The 20,271-nt window shown below is 40.2% G+C and overlaps 1 protein-coding gene and 1 pseudogene across 2 annotated transcripts in view; both read left to right on the top strand.

Moving 5' to 3' along the window:
* The window catches only part of ENTPD7 (ectonucleoside triphosphate diphosphohydrolase 7), a 168,109-nt gene that overhangs the window by 19,627 nt on the left and 128,211 nt on the right, over positions 1-20,271 (top strand). The window lies entirely within an intron of this gene.
* On the top strand, positions 5,602-6,236 carry LOC118882924 (annotated as a pseudogene).

Here is a 20,271-nt window from a genome sequence, read left to right as displayed (position 1 = left end):
CCAAAAAATTGCAGAGGAAGGAACACTCCCAAACTCATTCTATGAGGCCACCATCACCCTGATACCAAAACCAGACAAAGATATTATAAAAAAAGAAAAATACAGACCAATATCACTGATGAATATAGATTCAAAAATCCTCAACTAAATACTAGCAAACAGAATCCAACAACACATTAAAAGAATCATACAGGGGCTTCCCTGGTGGCGCAGTGGTTGAGAATCTGCCTGCTAATGCAGGGGACACGGGTTCGAGCCCTGGTCTGGGAAGATCCCACATGCCGCAGAGCAACTAGGCCCGTGAGCCACACCTACTGAGCCTGCGCGTCTGGAGCCTGTGCTCCGCAACAAGACAGACCGCGATAGTGACAGGCCGCGATAGTGACAGGCCCACGCACCGCGATGAAGAGTGGTCCCCACTTGCCGCAACTAGAGAAAGTCCTTGCACAGAAACGAAGACCCAACACAGCCAGAAATAAATAAATAAATTTAAAAAAATAATAATAACAAATGTTCAAGTACAATTGGTGTCTTTAAAAAAAAAAAAATAATAATCATACACCATGACCAAGTGGGATTTATCCCAGGGATGCAAGGATTCTTCAATATACACAAATCAATCAATGTGATACACCATATTAACAAACTGAAGAATAAAAACCATATGATCATGTCAATAGATGCAGAAAAAGCTTTTGACAAAATTCAACACCCATTTATGATAAAAACTCTCCAGAAAGTGGGCATAGAGGGAAACTACCTCAACATAATAAAGGCCATATATGACAAAACCACAGCAAACATCATTCTCAATGGTGAAAAACTGAAAGCATTTCCTCTAAGATCAGGAACGAGACAAGGAAGTCCACTCTCACCACTATTATTCAACATAGTTTTGGAAGTCCTAGCCACGGCAATCAGAGAAGAAAAAGAAATAAAAGGAATACAAATTGGAAAAGAAGAAGTAAAACTGTTACTGTTTGCAGATGACATGATACTATACATAGAGAATCCTAAAGATGCCACCAGGAAACTACTAGAGCTAATCAATGAATTTGGTAAAGTTGCAGGATACAAAATTAATGCATAGAAATCTCTTGCATTCCTATACACTAATGATGAAAAATCTGAAAGAGAAATTATGGAAACACTCCCATTTACCATTGCAACAAAAAGAATAAAATACCTAGGAATAAACCTACCTAGGGAGACAAAAGACCTGTATGCAGAAAACTATAAGACACTGATGAAAGAAATTAAAGATGATACCAACAGATGGAGAGATATACCATGTTCTTGGATTGGAAGAATCAATATTGTGAAAATGACTATACTACCCAAAGCAATCTACAGATTCAATGCTATCCCTATCAAATTACCAATGGCATTTTCTACAGAACCAGAACAAATCATCTTAAAATTTGTATGGAGACACAAAAGACCGCGAATAGCCAAAGCAGTCTTGAAGGAAAAAAACGGAGCTGGAGGAATCAGACTCCCTGACTTCAGACTATACTACAAAGCTACAGTAATCAAGACAATATGGTACTGGCACAAAAACAGAAACATAGGTCAATGGAACAAGATAGAAAGCCCAGAGATAAACCCACGCACCTATGGTCAACTTATCTATGACAAAGGAGGCAAGGACATACAATGGAGAAAAGACAGTCTCTTCAATAAGTGGTGCTGGGAGAACTGGACAGCTACATGTAAAAGAATGAAATTAGAACACTCCCTAACACCATACACAAAAATAAACTCAAAATGGATTAAAGATCTAAATGTAAGACCAGACACTATAAAACTCTTAGAGGACAACATAGGAAGAACACTCTGACATAAATCACAGCAAGATCTTTTTTGATCCACTTCCTTGAGTAATGGAAATAAAAACAAAAATAAACAAATGGGACCTAATGAAACTTCACAGCTTTTGCACAGCAAAGGAAACCATAAACAAGACAAAAAGACAGCCCTCAGAATGGGAGAAAATATTTGCAAATGAATCAACGGACAAAGGATTAATCTCCAAAATATATAAACAGCTCATGCAGCTCAATATTAAAGAAACAAACACCCCAATCCAAAAATGGGCAGAAGACCTAAATAGACTTTTCTCCAAAGAAGACATCCAGATGGCCAAGAAGCACATGGAAAGCTGCTCAACATCACTAATTATTAGAGAAATGCAAATCAAAACTACAATGAGGTATCACCTCACACCAGTTAGAATGGGCATCATCAGAAAATCTACAAACAACAAATGCTGGAGAGGGTGTGGAGAAAAGGGAACCCTCTTGCACTGTTGGTGGGAATGTAAATTGATACAGCCACTATGGAGAACAGTATGGAGGTTCCTTAAAAAACTAAAAATAGAATTACCATATGGTGCAGCAATCGCACTGCTGGGCATATACCCAGAGAAAACCATAATTCAAAAAGATACATGCACCCCAATGTTCATTGCAGCACTATTTACAATAGCCAGGTCATGGAAGCAACCTAAATGCCCATCGACAGATGAATGGATGAAGAAGTTGTGGTACATATATACAATGGAATATTACTCAGCCATAAAAAGGAACGAAATTGAGTCATTTGTTGAGATGTGGATGGATCTAAAGACTGTCATACAGAGTGAAGTAAGTCAGAAAGAGAAAAAGAAATATCGTATATTAACACATGTATGCGGAACCTAGGAAAATGATACAGATGAACCGGTTGCAGGGCCGAAGTTGAGACACAGATGTAGAGAACAAACGTATCGACACCAAGAGGGGAAAACTGCAGTGGGGTGGGGATGGTGGTGTGTTGAATTGGACGATTGGGATTGACATGTATACACTGATGTGTATAAAATTGATGACTAATAAGAACCTGCAGTATAAAAAAACAAAAACAAACCAAAAAAAACAACTAATACTAAACTTTCTTTGGGTTATTTGTATGGAAATATGTTAATATAAATGTTTCAGACATTACATGAAATTTCTAAAAATCTTATATGTTCTGGTATAATGTTATAAGTCATAATTCTACTTATTACTTTAAAATGTATATCTCAGAAATAACTAAATTTCCTTGTCAATTGCATTATTATGAACTTTCATCAAATCTTTAACTGTGGTCATTTTTAAGTCTTTTGTCCTTTACAGACAGTTCTGGGTGTACTCTGATGCTTTTGCAAAAATGTTCCTATAAAAGGGTTTCATCTTCAAGGAATTCATGGAAAAGACTCTGACAAGTACAGGTTTCTGGTAACTGACTATACTGCTGAACTGAATGAATAAGCATTTTCAGAACTCTAATGGAAAACTGATGAATTCATAAAAGTGCTAACAAAAGATCAAGATGAAAAAAAAATTAATTACATGGGACTGAGTGAACTGATGGGGATGATTATAATTTTTGTGACTTTCTGTTTGAATAAAAAAAGAAAAAATCCCACAAGGACTCAGAGGCAAAAAATATACAAACTAATTTTCACTGCAAAGTAAAGGAGCTGTTACAGTGGAGGATTACTGGACTGAATGTCAATATTATGACACAGTATGAGTGTGTTTTGTGTTTGGTAATTGCAATCATTGTTGCTTTTGTTGTGGTCATCCATTTACAATGCTTGGTGTCAGTTTATTTATCTCTTGTAAAAATAAAATACAGTGTGTGTGTGTGAAGAAACAAAAAAAAAGAAGAAAAAGATGTGGTACATATATACAATGGAATATTACTCAGCCATAAAAAGGAACGAAATTAGGTCATTTTGAGACGTGGATGGATCTAGAGACTGTCATACAGAGTGAAGTAAGTCAGAAAGAGAAAAACAAATATCGTATATTAACGCATATATGTGGAACCTAGAAAAATGGTACAGATGAACCGGTTTGCAGAGCAGAAATTGAGACACAGATGTAGAGAACAAACGCATGGACACTAAGGGGGTAAAGCGGCGGAGGGGTGGGGGTGGTGGTGGGATGAATTGGGCGATTGGGATTGACATGTATACACTAACGTGTATAAAATGGATGACTAATAAGAACCTGCTGTATAAAAAAAAAATCAGCAATGAAAAAAAAGAAGTTAAATTGCTTGGGGAGGGGAGAGAGATTACTGCATTTTTAGACTTGGGGAGATTACAGTCTTACATTGAAAGGTTACCCCCAGAGGCCAACCCAGTACTTTTATAGAGGAGGAAAAGGAGGGATGGCTCCACAGCTTGGACAACAGCATAGGCCAACCCTTACTGCTGAGGCTGCAGCGAGAAGGGGTGGAGACACAGAAGTAGCAGGCAAGGCTGGGGCAGTGGTCCATCTACTGAGCATCTCTGATGTGACTTCTAGGGCCAGCCCGTGGAGAGAAAGGTTACTCTGTGCTACATCAGACACTAAGCAATAGGGATCTGCTCCTTAATTCTGCACACCATGATGTCACAGGAAAGGCTGAGGAGCTCCAAGTGGCAGAGCCCAGAGAACTCTGGACTCCAAGCCCAACCCTGTTCTTTCCATAATGCCACGTATTACTTCACCTCCCTGGGCCTTGGTTTCTCGATCTATGCAGTCAGGAGAGTGATCCCTTCCCTGTCTGAGTCACTCTGTCATTATCAGGACCAAGCAAAATGAGTTAATAAGGAGGTGAGCGCTCTTTAAAATGAAGGACACATGTGGGTGATGACTTATTATGGGCCTGGATTCATTTAAGCTCACTGATCTATTCATGCCACAGATATTAAGTACCTGGTTATAGTTTAACCTCAACTACCTCTTAAAGTAACTACCACTGCATTTTTATCACCTACTGTATACTTTGTCTAAGTCACTCTAATTTCAAAAGAAGTTCCTTAGGCTTCCCTCCTAGTACTCATGTCTCCTACTCCCTGCCCAATACTCACGTCTTCCTGAAACTTGGGTCTTTACAGTGGTCTCCTTCTCAGGACTGTTTCGACTCATTTATGTTTTGGCTGAGATTTCAAGGTCAGTACCACATGCAGCATGCACCACTGACTACTACAGATCAACAGAGTAAACAAATCTGGTTTACTTCTAAAGCTTTTTCCAACAGTGCCCAGCAGACACTTTCTAAGACAGGGCGAATTCTTTCAGCCTTCAGTAAAGATTTAAGAACTTGAGGTAACTTCTTCAAAGCATTCACTTAATGTTGTCTTTCCACCACCATATGCCAAGCTCACAAGGGAGACACATATCACCCCTTTGATATTCTAACGACTTTGTAATTATACAACTGGCAAGAAAGGAAACTTGAAAAGTTAAAGGCACAACCCAGATGTCCCTTGGTGGATGAAGGGATAAATAAAATGTGGGATATACATACAATGGAGTACTATTCAGCCTTAAAAAGGAAGGAAATTCTGACACATGTTGTAACATGCATGAACCTTAGTGACATTGTGCTAAGTGAAATAAGCCAATCACAAAAAAAATTCTGTATGATCTCACTTATGTGAGGTACCCAGTGTAGTCAAATTCATAGAGAAAGAAAATAGAACAGAGATTACCAAGGGCTGGGGGGAGGGGAGAATAGGGAGTTATTGTTAAATGGGTACAGAGTTATAGTTTGGGATGATGAAAAAGTCCTAGAGATGGATAGTGGTGATGATTGCACAACAGTGTGAATGTACTTAATGCCACTGAATTTTACACTGAAAATGGTTACAAAGGTAAATTGTATGATGGATATTTGGCTGTTTGGCTTCCTTCTAGTGTTTGACTATTATGAATAAAGCCACTAAAAAAAGTTAAAGGCAGCCTTTAGAATGTTGTGATATAGTAAGGGGAAACATAGGTCATAAAAGACTGTCATGCTCTTTCCACCATCTTTCCGTGCCACCATAATGGTGCACATGAACATCCTGGCCAAGGTTCTCAAGATCATCAACATTGCTGAGAAGAGAGGCAAACACCAGGTTCTTACCAGGCAGTGCTCCAAAGCTATCATCTGGTTTCTAACTGATGATAAAGCATCCATTAATGACCACAGAGTTGGGTAAATTGTTGTGAACCTCACAAGCAGCTTAAACAGTTGTAAAGTGATCAACCCCAGATTTGGTGTGCAATTTGGTGATCTAGAATAATGACAGACTACCTGATCCCATCCCATCCTTTGTACTGGTGATCTTGGCTGGCATCATAGACCATCTTGCGGAAGCAAGATGAAAACACACAGGAGGGAAAATCCTGGGATTCTTTTTCTCGGGATGTAACACATACATACAAATATAATGCCTCAGTGAATAACAATAACAAATACTATTATTTCTTTCTTAATAAAATAATGATATATACGATTATATATGCACATAGTAAAAAGTCTTAGATAATATTCACCAAAATGCAAATAGTGAATAATTCTGCATGGTGGGATTATGAATAATTTTTTAAAATAAATTTATTTATTTTTGGCTGCATTGGATCTTTGTTGCTGCGTGGGCTTTCTCTAGTTCCGGCGATCGGGGGCTACCCTTCGTTGCAGTGCGTGGGCTTCTCATTGCAGTGGCTTCTCTTGTTGTGGATCACAGGCTCTAGGCGCGGGCTTCAGCAGTGTGACATGCGGGCTCAGTAGTTGTGGCACACAGGCTTAGCTGCTCCGCAGCATGTGGGATCTTCCCAGACCAGGGCTCGAACCCGTGTCCCCTGCATTGGCAGGCAGATTCGTAACCACTGTGCCACCAGGGAAGCCCAACAAATAATTCTATTATTTTTATGTTTTAACTGTTACAAAACAAAAATTCAACTGAATAAATTTGAAGAGCTAATTGGCTTTATTCAATGATTCATAAATCGAGCAGCATCTCATCTAGTAAATAGAAGGGCGCTCCAAGGAGTTGTACAAAATGGAAGGTTTTTATAGTCAGAAGGAGGGTGGGGCAAGGAAGTTATTAGCAAAAGAAAAGAAAGAATTGTTTCAGGCCAGGTCGTCTTCTTTTTTGGGGGGAAGCAAATGCCAGGGGTCTTCTACAGATTATCTCCCTAGTGCTGATCAGATTGTCTATTTGAAGGTCGCTTTCTGGGGAGAGGTTGAAACTGCAGCAAAATCTTGGTTTGCTGACATGGGGACAAATGACTCCATTTGGGGCTTTTATTTCTTTTTAGCAGTACAAAAAATACATAAAGTTATTTTCTAGTGTATATGTCTGCTTCCCCTAGTCATGGCAGAGAACTTAAGTAAGGAGGCATGGCTTTTCATTCCAGTGATCTGTTTCTTTTCCATTATGTTCTTAGGTGCTTACATGTTGTGAGGAGCTGTGGTTCAGAGGTGGAGCCTGTGGCCTTGGAAAAGTCACTGAACCCTCTGAGCCTCTGTTCCTTCACCCATTAGATGAGAATAGTAGTAATAAAAACAACAACAATAAAACCTACCTTTTGGTGTTGTGCAGAGGTGTGTGGTATGATAAGAAAGCACTCAAATGAAATTGATGTCACTCTTTATTACAGAAAGTACTGCTAGCATCCAGATTACCACAGGAAGTAAGGTTGAGGAGAATATTTTCAAAATTCTCTCCATTCTAGCCAACTGTAATCAATTAAATTGAGGCTGCCACTGATCTCCACCACCAGTCCATTCCTCACTCCGCCTCCCAATCTTTGATCTTTAATGACTTGAATGTGCTAAAGAACAACCACTAGGGGGCACAATTTCATCACTTGAGAGCCTGAGTCCCATTGCCCTAATTTCTTACCAGTGCACTGTACCATCCAAAAATTCTGTGAATACGAACCTAAGTATTAAGGAAGCTTTCCAGTGGAGGGAAACCCAAGGTCACAGGCTCACGGCTCCACCCTTTTATGGGTCTCCTCCCCCCACCTCCTTTCCTCCTCTCTGTTGTAACTGGCACCAGTTCCCCTCCCCTTTGGCGGGTAGGGCCTTGTTTTGCTTACTCAGCCAGACGTTGCCAGAAAGGAACTATTTTCCCCTTGTGGGCTGTGAGGCTAAACATTATTTGTCCTGCTCAAGGCTGCTATGGGACAATATTTGGTTTGAAGGACTTTTTTCTTTGCTTTGATTCAGCTCAAGGTGGCTACCAAGGTCAGCAGCTGTCTCCCTGTTTCTCTTCAACCTACCAACTTCTGAGCAGGTGGTTTAAGACCATTCCTTTAAATTTTTTTTTCACTTGAGGGGTGATCAAACTAGCCCCATTAATCTACTGTGGACAATGACACTTGTAGGCAAATCCCTGCTTTGCTTCTCAGACTTAGAAGGCTCGCTGCCCCTTCTCTTTCTGCTGCTAAGATTTCTTTTTTTTTTAATTTAATTTATTTATTTTATTTATTTATTTTTGGCTGTGTTGGGGCTTTGTTGCTGCTCACGGGCTTTCTCTAACTGCGGCTATAGGGGGCTACTCTTCGTTGTGGTGCGCGGGCTTCTCAGTGTGGTGGCTTCTCTTGTTGCGGAGCACAGGCTCTAGGCACACGGGCTTCAGTAGTTGCAGCACGCAGGCTCAGTAGTTGTGGCTCACGGACTCTAGAGCACAGGCTCAGTAGTTGTGGCACACGGGCTTAGTTGCTCCGCGGCATGTGGGATCTTCCCAGACCAGGGCTCGAACCCGTGTCCCCTGCATTGGCAGGCAGATTCTCAACCACTGAGCCATCAGGGAAGCCCCTGCTAAGATTTCTAAAGACAGCAATTCTCAAACTTTGGTGTGAATACGAATCATGTGGATGGACTTCCCTGGTGGCGCAGTGATTAAGAATCCACCTGCCAATGCAGGGGACACAGGTTCGAGCCCTGGTCTGGGAAGATCCCACATGCTGCAGAGCAACTAAGCCCGTGCGCCATAACTACTGAGCCTGCGCTCTAGAACCCACGAGCCACAACTACTGCGCAGCTACGAAGACCCAACGCAGCCAAATAAGTAAATAATTAATTAATTTTAAAAAAAGAATCATGTGGAGGAGCATGTTAAAAGTGCAGATTTCACCACTTCACACCCATTAGGACAATTATTTAAAAAAAAAAAAAAAAAAAGAAAAGAAGTGAGTGTTGGAGAGAATGCAGAGAAATCGGAACCCTGTACATTGCTGGTAGGAATGTAAAATGGTGTAGCTGCTGTGGAAAACTGTATGATGGTTCCTCACAAAATTAAACATAAAATTACCATATGATCCAGCAAGTTCACTTCTGGGTATATACCCAAAAGCATTGAAAGAAGGAACTTCAACAGATATTTGTACGTCTGTGTTCACGGCAACATTATTCACAATAGCCATGAGAAGCAATGCCATTCCCTAACATTGGGAAGGGGGTTGTGATGCATCTCACAGACTTCTAGCAGTTTTATTTTGTTATTCAGATATGTTTAAAAACTCCTCCTAGAAGAATTTATACTATGCTCTGTTAAAAGGACTAGGATTTGTGGCAGAAGGTGAAGGGGAACTTTCACTTTTCATTCTGTTTACTTCTGGGTTGTTTGTTTATTTTACATTGGGAGGCCCTGTTTTACTTTTGCACTTAGAAGAAAAGAGTTCTTTAGTTAGTGGTGGAGGTATTAAACGTGGCTGCCCCTCGCATTTAAAGCAACACTGGCAGTACAAACACAGATACCCACTCAAAATAATATCCTTACATAATAATATGGATGATGATACCTTAGTGATTAGCAATTTACAAAGCATATCCACGTCCATTATCTCATTTAATCCATGGCGAGGCTTTGTGAAATAGGTAGTATTTTACCCATTTTACAGCCGAGAAACTAAATGCACAGTAAGTAGACATAATTGTTGTCTAAACTGCATCTTTCTCCCTCCTTATCCTCTGAGTGTTGTCTTTGGTTCACTTTGCTGGAGTGTTTCTGGCACTTATTCTAGTCCTATAATAAAATATATTTATAATCCATTCATTTGAGGATAAGCATCCTTGGCTGAAACTGCCCAGATTGAAAGGACTGTTCAGACAGGCGATGCCACCCTGGCCAGGTAGGAGCTAGTTCTGTTGTGTTTGTTTGCCTGAGGTTATCATAACAAAATTCCTAAAAGCAAAATATCTCATGCATATATGTTTTAAAAGAAGCATCATTTTGTTTAGTCTGTGTGACAGGCAGAAACTGCATGAGATTTTTATTGTGCAGACCTTCCTTTCACAGAAAGCTGAAATGTCAGGTAGTCTTTGAAGAGCTGGAAATGGCTTTTCCAGTTTGGGCAAAGTGAACCTCATCATTTGAGGGTAGATATTCCTGCTGGCAAATGTGTGGCTTTTAGTGATCAGGCAAATACAGATGATTTGGGTTGTTTGCCCTGCAATTGCAAAGATTTATTTGGCTATTTATTGTTTAATGGTTGTCAGTAGTGGCCACAAGCAAATGAAAATGTCTTTGACTTCCACAAGTATCTCCTTTTAAATCAGGACTTAACCTCAGATAACATTTGTAAACCAAGAGTTTCTCCAGGATTGGCTAGATAATTTACACAGCCCTAGTGCAAGATGAAAGTGAAGGGACCCTTGTTCAAAAATTATTAAGAATTTCAAGGTGGTGACATCGGAGCATTAAACCGAGTGCAGGGCCCTTTGCAAGTATATAGGTTGTACGTCCATTAAGCCAGCCCTGGATCTCTTTTACATTTAAAAAATTTATCTATCTATATTTATTTACAGGTACAACATTAACATATCACAGATTTTAAAAGATATAAAAGTAAGTTTATCGGGCGGGGAAGTCTCCCTTCCCTATATGGACCACTGTTACCAGTTTCTTGTGTATCTTCCCAGAGATTTTCATTCATTTACAAACATACATATACATAATATATTATCTACCCTCCTTCAGGACCCGCATATGCAAATAGTAACATACTTTACACACTGTTTTGCACTTTGTCTTCTTAACAATATATCTTAGAGATCATTCCTTATCACTGCGGGCAGTCTCCTCATCTTTTCCATGGCTGCATAATATTCCACTGTATAGAGGTAGCAGTTGTTTAACCAGTTCCCTTTGATGAATATATAGGTTGCTTCCAATGACCAAAAGTGTTGCAACAAAAACCCTTGCACATCATTTTCCTACGTGTGTGAGTGTTGCTGTGGAATTGTCAAATCAAAGGTAATAGACCTTGCCAGTTGCCCGCTAAAGAGATTGTACCAATTTACATCCTCACCAATACAGAGTTACCAGGTTTTTGGATCTTTGCCAATGCAATAGGTGAGTGCTTCCTTATAGTCTTAATTTTCATTTCTCTTATCAGTGAAGCTCACTATTTTCATATGGTTAGGGGTCAGTCTCTTCTGTGACCTGTCTATCCTCATTATTTCTTTATTGTGTTGTGTTATATTATTATATTGCTCACCAATCTTTTTCTAATGATTTGTACAAATGCTTTATCCATTAAGGAAGATTGTTCTTGGTTTGTGATACTTTGAAAATATTTCCTCTAGTTGGTTTTACCTCTTTAACTTTGTTTTGCCATGCAAAGTATTTTTAAGATGTAGTGGAATTTATCAATTTTCTCTTATGGCTTCTTTTTAAAAAATTTTTTCAGAGTATAGTTGATTTACAGTGTTGTGTTAGTTTCAGGTGTACAGTAAAGTGAATCAGTTATACATATACATATAGTGACTCTTTCTTAGATTCTTTTCCCATATAGGTCATTACAGAGTATTAAGTAGAGTTCCCTGTGCTATACAGTAGGTCCTTACTAGTTATCTCTTATGGCTTCTGAATTTTGTATCATACTCAGAAAGATCTTCTCCATTCCCATGCTTCCCTCTAATATTTCTTTGATTTCATTCCCTCACTAAAACCTTCTTTCCATTTGGAATTTATTTTAGTATAAAGTGTGAAATAGGGACCCAACTGTATTTTTTTTCCAGATGGCTACCTAATTGTCCCAGCAACATTTACTGAATAAGTCACCTTTCCCCCCACTGATTTGAAGTCCTATCTTTATCAAATAGTATAAAGTTCCTATATATATTTGTGCCTGTCCCTGAACATTCTGTTTCATTTACAAGAATGGTTAAGCATGATGTGTCAAAAAGAAGAAGAAGGAGGAGGAGAGGGATAATAAGAATTATTTTTTTGAAACCTCTTTCTAGTTTGAATAATGGTCATAGAGAGATGATGATGGTTAAGAAACATAATGGATTGGATGAATTTGAGAGTCAGACAGACCTGAGTTTCAATCCCAGCTTCACACTTACCTAGCTGTGTGACATTGGGTGAGTTACTTGCCTTATCTGATCCTTAATTTCTTTATTTGTAAAACAGAAATAAATACAGTACCTCTCTCATTGAGTCGGTTGAGAAGTAAATGAATGTAAAGTGCTTAGAATAGTGCCTGACACATAGTAAATTATTATTATTATTATTATTTACCCCTGGAGTGACCTGGTTTTATCACTGAAAGTCCCAAGTCCTGGGAAATTGCTTGGTCCTGAGAAAACTGGGACATTTGGTCACCCTTAACCCTATTGTCATGTACAATGTGTGGTTTTTCCTTCTATCAAAACCATACTACTCAGCACCTACAATGCTTAGCTCAATTTTTACAGAAATATCACAAAATGCAATTTTTTTCATAAACATAAAATCCATACTCTTATCTCATTCCAACTGAGTGCCTCTCCCTGGGGCTGATAGACATTCTTTGGCCATCAGAGCCTAATCTAGGATTTCCTCTGGTTTCCACCTGAACCAAGATCAGAGACCCCCGACTCCTGCCACCAAGAAGGGGCAGGTGTTGGGAGAGCAGTGGAGGTGGAGGTCAAAATAGGGGTAGACGAAAACACAAGGCAGAATGACTCCAGGACATCGAAGACTGGGAATACTTCACTTCTAGAATAAAGAAACACAGAGCAGTCTCTCAGGGACTGATTTGCTAGAATATAAAAGAGCAGTTGTCTTCCTCACTCACTAATCATTCTAACTTTAGCCCTGTAACAGACTAGTGGGATATATATCACTGGGGCGGTAGTGCAGCATGTATTTCTTCAACCCTACCACCAAAGCTGCACCTACTCTGGGGAGGTGTGTCGGAGGCTCTGAATCCACAAGGACAAAAGTGCCGGGTCCTGGCTGGTTGAAGGAGACAGGAGAGAGGATTATTTGTGTTGGAAAAATCAAATCTTGAGCTTAATCAGACTTAATTTAATGGTGCAAGGAAGAGAGGCCTGAAAGTCAGAAAACAAAGTGCTCATTCCATCTCTTTCATAAACTAACTCTAACCCCATGCCATCCATTTCTCCCAGGGCCACCCTGCACAACTTCAGGGGGCATGTGTCATTCACCGAAACACGTGGATATGCCCCCTTTGGGGCTGGTGATACTGAAAGTGATCAGGACCCTGAAGTGCCTTCCCAGGTGCAAAAGCCCCTGTGTGTCCCCTGTTTCTTGTTTGTATGAAAAAAGGCTTTAGTCTACTAGGCCTTCCCTGAGTTCCAAAGAGCAGACTCAAGCAGTTACAAATTAGGGAAGTGAGAGAATGCAGAAACAAAGGAAAAGCAGTCAAGCAAGGAAAGTAATGATAGCTAAAACAATAGTTCAGCGATAAAACAGAGTCTTAGTTCCTCCTTAAGGGATGTATGTAACAATCTGATGCATATCTTTGAGTTGTTCTGAAGAAACTAAGACCAGGTAGAGGATGGACTACATGCTAACCACAAGCATGTAGACCTCAGACTGGCTGGAACCAGAAGGCTGATGATTAAGAGTCCTGACACATCACCCTGTTACATCACCACCAACCACTCAGAAGAAAGTCCACAAACTGCAACCCTCACCCGCCAAAATGTTGCCTTTAAAAACCCTTCTCTGAAAACCATCAGGGAGTTCAGGTCTTTTGAGCATGAGCTGCCCATTCTCCTGGCTTGGCCCTGCAGTAAATGCCACACTTCCCTTCGCCACAACCTGGTGTCAGTAGATGGGTTTTTCTGCTCAGTGGGCAAGTGGACCCGAGTTTGGTTCAGCTGAAAAAACACTCTATTATAATACTAGTATGTCCTGGGTTTCTTGGACTCCCCTAGAGAGTAAAGTGGTAATGAGAAACTAACCCTGATGAAGTAAATAGCTATTGTTTCAGCTTCACCTGAATTCATTCCTCCTTCTTTGGTAACTGTCCCTAATTTTGCTTTGGGGAGTTACCTCTCTGAAATGGATAAAATCTGGCCAATCATGGCACCCCACTCTCCCCTGGCCAAAGAATTCTGCCAATCAGATGCTTCCTTCTTTGAATTTGAATCTTGAGCCAAAGATTCAAGAAGACTGAAAACAGAGTAGATCCATGCCAAACGATATACCCTAAAGCAAAGGTTGGCAAACTGTGGCCACCAACCAAATCAGGGTCTCTGGCTATTTTTGTAAATGAAGTTTTACTGGGACACAGACACAGTCATTTGTCTATGTATTGTCTATGGCTGCTTTCATGCTACAATGACAAAATTGAGTAGTTACGATGGAGACTGCCCCACAAAGCCTAAAATATTTACTATCTGGACCCTTAAAGAAAAAGTTTGCTAATCTCTTCACAAAAGGGATTGCCCAGTAATTCTTGCTACTTAGATCCCAGGAGCTATTCTAGTTCCTGTCCATTCCAAAGCCTGGTTCTTCAGGTTTTCCTTGGATTCTGTTTTTGGTTTTGTTTTTGTTTTTGTTTTTTTTTTGAGAAATTCCTTCTTTGCTTAAGTTAGAGTGAATTGGTTTCTGTTACTTACAACCAATGAAACCTAACTTTTTGGTATTTACATATACTTTGAACTTTTAAAATCACTTAGAGAAATAAATTGATGGGAGAGGATCCACATCTCTGTGGAGCAGCAAAGGTATGGCAATGAAAATGATACCTGTTGTGGTCTATCTTTGACCTTATGAAGGATTAAAAAAATTGTGGCCAATAATCAACGTCAAAGCTTATAGTGACACCTGGTATGACCAACTGTCCTAGTTTTCCCAGGATGGAGGGTTTGTCCAAGACTGAGGGGTTTGCAAACTGTAGCATTTTTAGTTTTAAAACAGGAAGTCCCAGACAAACTGGGACAATTTGATCACACATCTAGGATATTGTGTGATTGAAGTTGAATTCTATTGTTTTTAAAAATCAAAATAAGAGTAGTAGTTTAAAAAATAGAGTATTTCAAAAATTCCCATTTCTTTAATTTGTTTTTAGCCACAATATTTTAAGCATTTAAAGTTTTCAAATAAAAGAGATCATGAGATTTTCATGTTTAGTTAAAGGGGACACAACTTCACTATGTTTTAGGAATTCTCTGTTATAACGGAAATAGTAATAATTGAATCTTGGCATCATGGAATGAACATTGCATTAGGAATCCAGAGTTCCGTGTCTGCATCCTGCCTCTGGGATAACAGCATTTCGTATGTGAACATTACTTCTGAGAAGCATAAGGTGCCACACAAAGCAATATGTTATAATTATTGGTGGAAGAAAAGGAGAGTACAATCATTGCAGATAATTTCTGAAACTTGGGCCAAGAACCAGAGCCTGGTTGGTGCCGGTGATTTCAGAAATGAATCCAATGCTGATGCTTGTGTGAAAGAAGGAGACTGATCCTCTGGATTTGCAGAGTCCTGGAAAATACCTTCAGTGATGAAAAGCATCTATTTGGATTAGGCAGCCTCCAATAAGTAGGCGGATTATCCAGCTTCCTTCATTCAGAACTGACTGGACTTGTTTGGCGACTTCGTAACTATTAGGAAGGAAGAAGGAGGGACGTGCATGTTAAATCTAGTGCAAATATGAAGCACGCTGAGTTGGAAGATGGTGAGACGAGCTTCTTTCTGTGTATGTGCAGAGGATGACCAGGGAGTGGAAGTGGTTGGGGGCTGGGCAGTTGGTTAGAGATGGGTTTCTCCCATCTCTAGAAAATTAATTCTGAATGATCTCCTAATCATGGGAGCTGGAGATCCTGGTGGTTTGGATAAAATATGTAGAAAAAAATGAATAGGGAAGAGATATGGAAATAATTTTCTCCCTTCATCTTTCCTAGGCTAGTAAGTATAGCAATTCTGCAGAGCAGGCATCAGTAGACCTAGAACCCACTTCTCTTATAGAATTCAGGGGGTCTATGAATTTGGGTTGGGGAAAAATGACATCTTTATTTTTGCTAACATAAAATGAAATGTAGCATTTCCTTCAATTACAAATGTACTCAACAACCACAGCCATATTAGTGAACCTGAGACTTGTCACCAATAGAAATCACAGATGTTTTCATATCACATTATTGTGTTGTAGATATCATGAAATATTTGTGTTCATCACAACTTTGGAATTAATGATAGAAATTAGACTCACTGCTAGACTTTGTTCCTTAATGCACAAAGAGGTACATATATTACTACAATTTTACATATTTTTATTTTGATAATTGTACTTCGATGTAATTGTTTTCTTTTGTAATCTTATATATCTTATTTTATACATTTGGTTTTTAAAAATAGTTTTTTTAATTTATTTATTTGGCTGTGCTGGGTCTTAGTTGAGGGACGCCGGACCTTCGTTGCTGCGTGCGGGGCTCTTAGTTGCCGCGTGCGGGCTCTTAGTTGCCGCATGCGGGATCTAGTTCCCTGACCAGGGATCGAAGCCGGGCCCCCTGCGTTGGGAGCGTGGAGTCTTAACCACTGGACCATCAGGGAAATCCCTTATTTTATACATTTGAAAGTATTATTCTGGGAAGGGGTCCAGGGGTCTTACCAGACTGCTAAGTGCTCTGTCCCTGGAGCTTTGCTCTGGACACTACCCTGTGGAATAGCCCACCACCTTCCACCGCCCCCATGCTCTCCACACCTTTATACAAGCCTTTAAGGGGGCTCCGTAGAAACGTGGGCAAATGTTTCAGATAATGTGATAAAGGAGTATTTCAGCATGGTCATAACTAGGTAAAAATGTTCTAGTTCCTGTATGTGGACAAGAACTGGAAAATAATTAACAAAAATGAAACTGTTTATTTTTAAAGTGTTGCAACATTATCTTTTCAATATTAATTTTAAAAAAGCACTTCTAATCTCTTTTTCACTTAAGCAATATACCTTCATTGTTGAAAAGTTTAAAAATATTGAGGAGTTAAAAAGGATAAATGTTCACTCTTCCTTAACCAGTTAAAAAAAAGCATGCTGCATTTTATGTAGATTTTTAAATATAATGTAGAGCTTTATATTCTGACATGGAAAGATTTCTATCACATGTTAAGTGAAAAAGCAAGAACTGTACATAAAAGAGAATTTCTTTCTTTTTTTTTTCTTTTTTTAAGGATGTGTAGATACATATGACGATACCTAGGAGGCCATACATCAAACAAGCGTTGGTGTTAACAGTTTGATTATGTGTTAATATTAGTCAATACCGATTTTGTTAAAGGAAAGGAAATCCTTCGAGGAAAAACATAGTGTTGATGCTAGGATTAGCAGCTTCAGGGTGTCCTGGGCATATCCTGTGGCAGCCTATAGAGGTGGCCCCAAGCATCAGATGGCTGGTGCCTGGGAGGGGCCGTCTAGGCACCCCCATGGAGCCCTCGGGGCCTGGGCTTCAGCTTTGCAGGCCCGAAGGTGCTATTTGGGTTTCTACGCCCAGAAAATATTTGTCTCTGGGGAAATGATTAAATTCACAAGAGGTAAATGGATAAACCAGAATTCAAATATTCTGAATTAGGATGATAACACCTGCCTTGCAGGGTGCATGAAAATGAAACTAGAGGATGCACTCAAAGCTCTTAGCGGAGGGCACGTGGGAAGCCCTCAGTAAAAGGGAGCCATTGTTATTATGAAGCTTCCCAAGAAGATTTACCTATAGGGGAGGTTAAGCTGGTCAGTAACCAAGAGGGCTTCCCCCGTGCCAAGAACACTGCTAAGGGCTTTGAGTACATCCTCTCATTTCATCTTCATACACCCTGCAAGACAGGTATTATTATTCCCGTTTTACAGATGAGGGATTGGGGCATAAAGTGGTTAAGAAACTAAACTGTGATAAAGCCAAGATTTGAATCTCACTCTGCTGTCTTAGCCAGTGTTACCTTTGAGGATAGCTTGGTGAGCATGAGCTTGGAGCATGCGTGTTACCTGGATGGTCTTAATGGCAGTATCGTGCAGCTGTGAGTGCCAGATGTCTCCATGCCTACTAGCCAGATGTGGCTTTGGGTGGGTCACTTAACAGCTCTGTGCCTCAGTTTCCTCATCTGTAGAATGGGGATACTATTAGTGCCTACCTCCTAAGGTTGTTGTAGGAGTAAATGCTTTTAAATGGTGACTGGCACTTAGTAAGTATCCACTTAACGTTAGCCATTGATTTGACTGTGGTTGTGGTTGTTACCTGCCTCCAGAACTGATCTCCCAGTTGTGGATCTGGACACCTTGTTCCCCGTATCATACTGAAGATATAAACTGACTCTCTGAGCAAACCTTCCTGGGTGCCTTATATAGATTATGCCAGTTCTGAGCACATTCTTTCTTTAGCCCACGCCCCGTAAGGTATAAACAGTTTAAGCGTCCTCAGTTATACCCACAGTTAAGTTGGTTCTCTCTGAAGTCACTCCCCCACCTTCAGGTTATTTTGATTTTGGGTGTTCACAAATTCTCTTGGAACTTTTTTTAAATTTATTTTTTAAGAGCAGTTTTAGGTTCAGAGCAAAACTAAGAGGAAAGTACAGAGAATCCCTATGTATTCCCTGCCCCCGCACTTGCACAGCCTACCCCATTATCAATAACCCCCACTGGAGGGGTACTTTTGTTACTAGTGATATATACATTGATATATCATAATCACCCAGAGTCCGTAGTTTACATTATGGTTCACACTTGGTGGTATACATTCTATGGACTTGGACAAATGTATGATGGCGTTATCCATCATTATAGTATCATACAGAGTATTTTCACTGCCCTAAAAATCCTCTGTGCTCTGCCTCTTCATACCTCCCCCCTTCTTGGAACATCTTAAAGATGGCAACTGTATTCTTAAAAACTGGATCCAATCCTTTTTCATTCTCAGAGTGTGACTGTCAGCCCATTAAATTGAGCACACATCCTTTCACCGTCTCAGGGTCCTGGTTCATCCATTCCCCAGGGGGGCTCTGAGTCCCCCTGAAAAATAAAGGTGTGAATTGAGCATACATGGGGTTGGACCCATCAATATGGGTGTGTAATTTTTGGCAGTAACCACTCAGAGCTTAGTCCTTCCGGGCTCCAGGCAGGGGCTGGGACTGGTGAAACTGAGGAAACGCTGTTCCTGGATAGCTAGAACCAGGCTCTTTGGCCTCCACAAGGGCCTGTCCTTGGATACCGGGCTCAGACAAGCACAGCTCTCCCGGCGTGTCTGCAGCAGGACTGAGATGTTCAGCTGAGTGTGGTCTCCTGCAGGCTTGTTGGAGCTTGAATGGGCCGGGGAATTGTCCTTTCCCTCAGCTGGACCTCACTGTAGGCCCTGGAGGGCTTGATGCTGTGCTGTTTTCATTCCTGACCATTATTCCAAGACAATGGATTTCTTGTCAGCAACAGAAATTCTTTATTATTGAAAGACATGCTGCTGACAAGAATGTTTCCATGAAAGCTTTCCCTTCCACCTCTGACCTCCCAACAAAGGACGCAGTCCGCCCCCTCTCACTACATCCTCAGGGTATACCCAGGCCCCCCGTCACCATTTTGGCCATATCCAAGTCCCACTCGTACTGTTATTTCCTTAACATTTTGCTTTAAATGTGCTCCCTTTTTTCTTAAGTAAATGAATTTTTCCAGGAACTTTATATCAGAAATATCTGTGAGACTTAGAGAACAAACTTATGGTTACCAGAGGGGAAGGGTGGGGGAGGGATAGTTAAGGAGTTTGGGATTGACATGTACACACTGCTATATTTAAAATGGATAACCAACAAGGACCTACTGTATATAGCACAGGGAACTCTGCTCAATATTCTGTAACAACCTAATTGGGAAAAGAATAGATACATGTGTATAAATAACTGAATCACTTTGTTGTACACCTGAAACTAACACAACATTGTTAATCAACTGTACTCCAATATAAAATGAAAAGTAAAAAAAATTAAAAAAAAGAAATATCTGTGAAATTGCAGATCCAATGAGCTGCATTTTTCTTAATATACATTAAAATAAATACATAAGTATTAAACATTTAAAAATTTTCCTGTGGATCACCTAAAACCAACCCTCCCAACTCTGCCCCAGGAAATCCCGGCAAGGTCTTTGAACTCTTCAGGAGACCCTCCCAGGTCACCTGTGTTGTCACTGTTGACTTCCCTCCCTAAGACCCCTCAATCTGTGCCCTCATGGGCAGGTGTGGCAGGAAGGAATGGGTC

This window comes from Balaenoptera musculus, chromosome 16, assembly GCF_009873245.2.
Source record: "Balaenoptera musculus isolate JJ_BM4_2016_0621 chromosome 16, mBalMus1.pri.v3, whole genome shotgun sequence".
NCBI lineage: Eukaryota > Metazoa > Chordata > Mammalia > Artiodactyla > Balaenopteridae > Balaenoptera > Balaenoptera musculus.
This window is presented reverse-complemented; position numbering and strand designations above follow the sequence as displayed.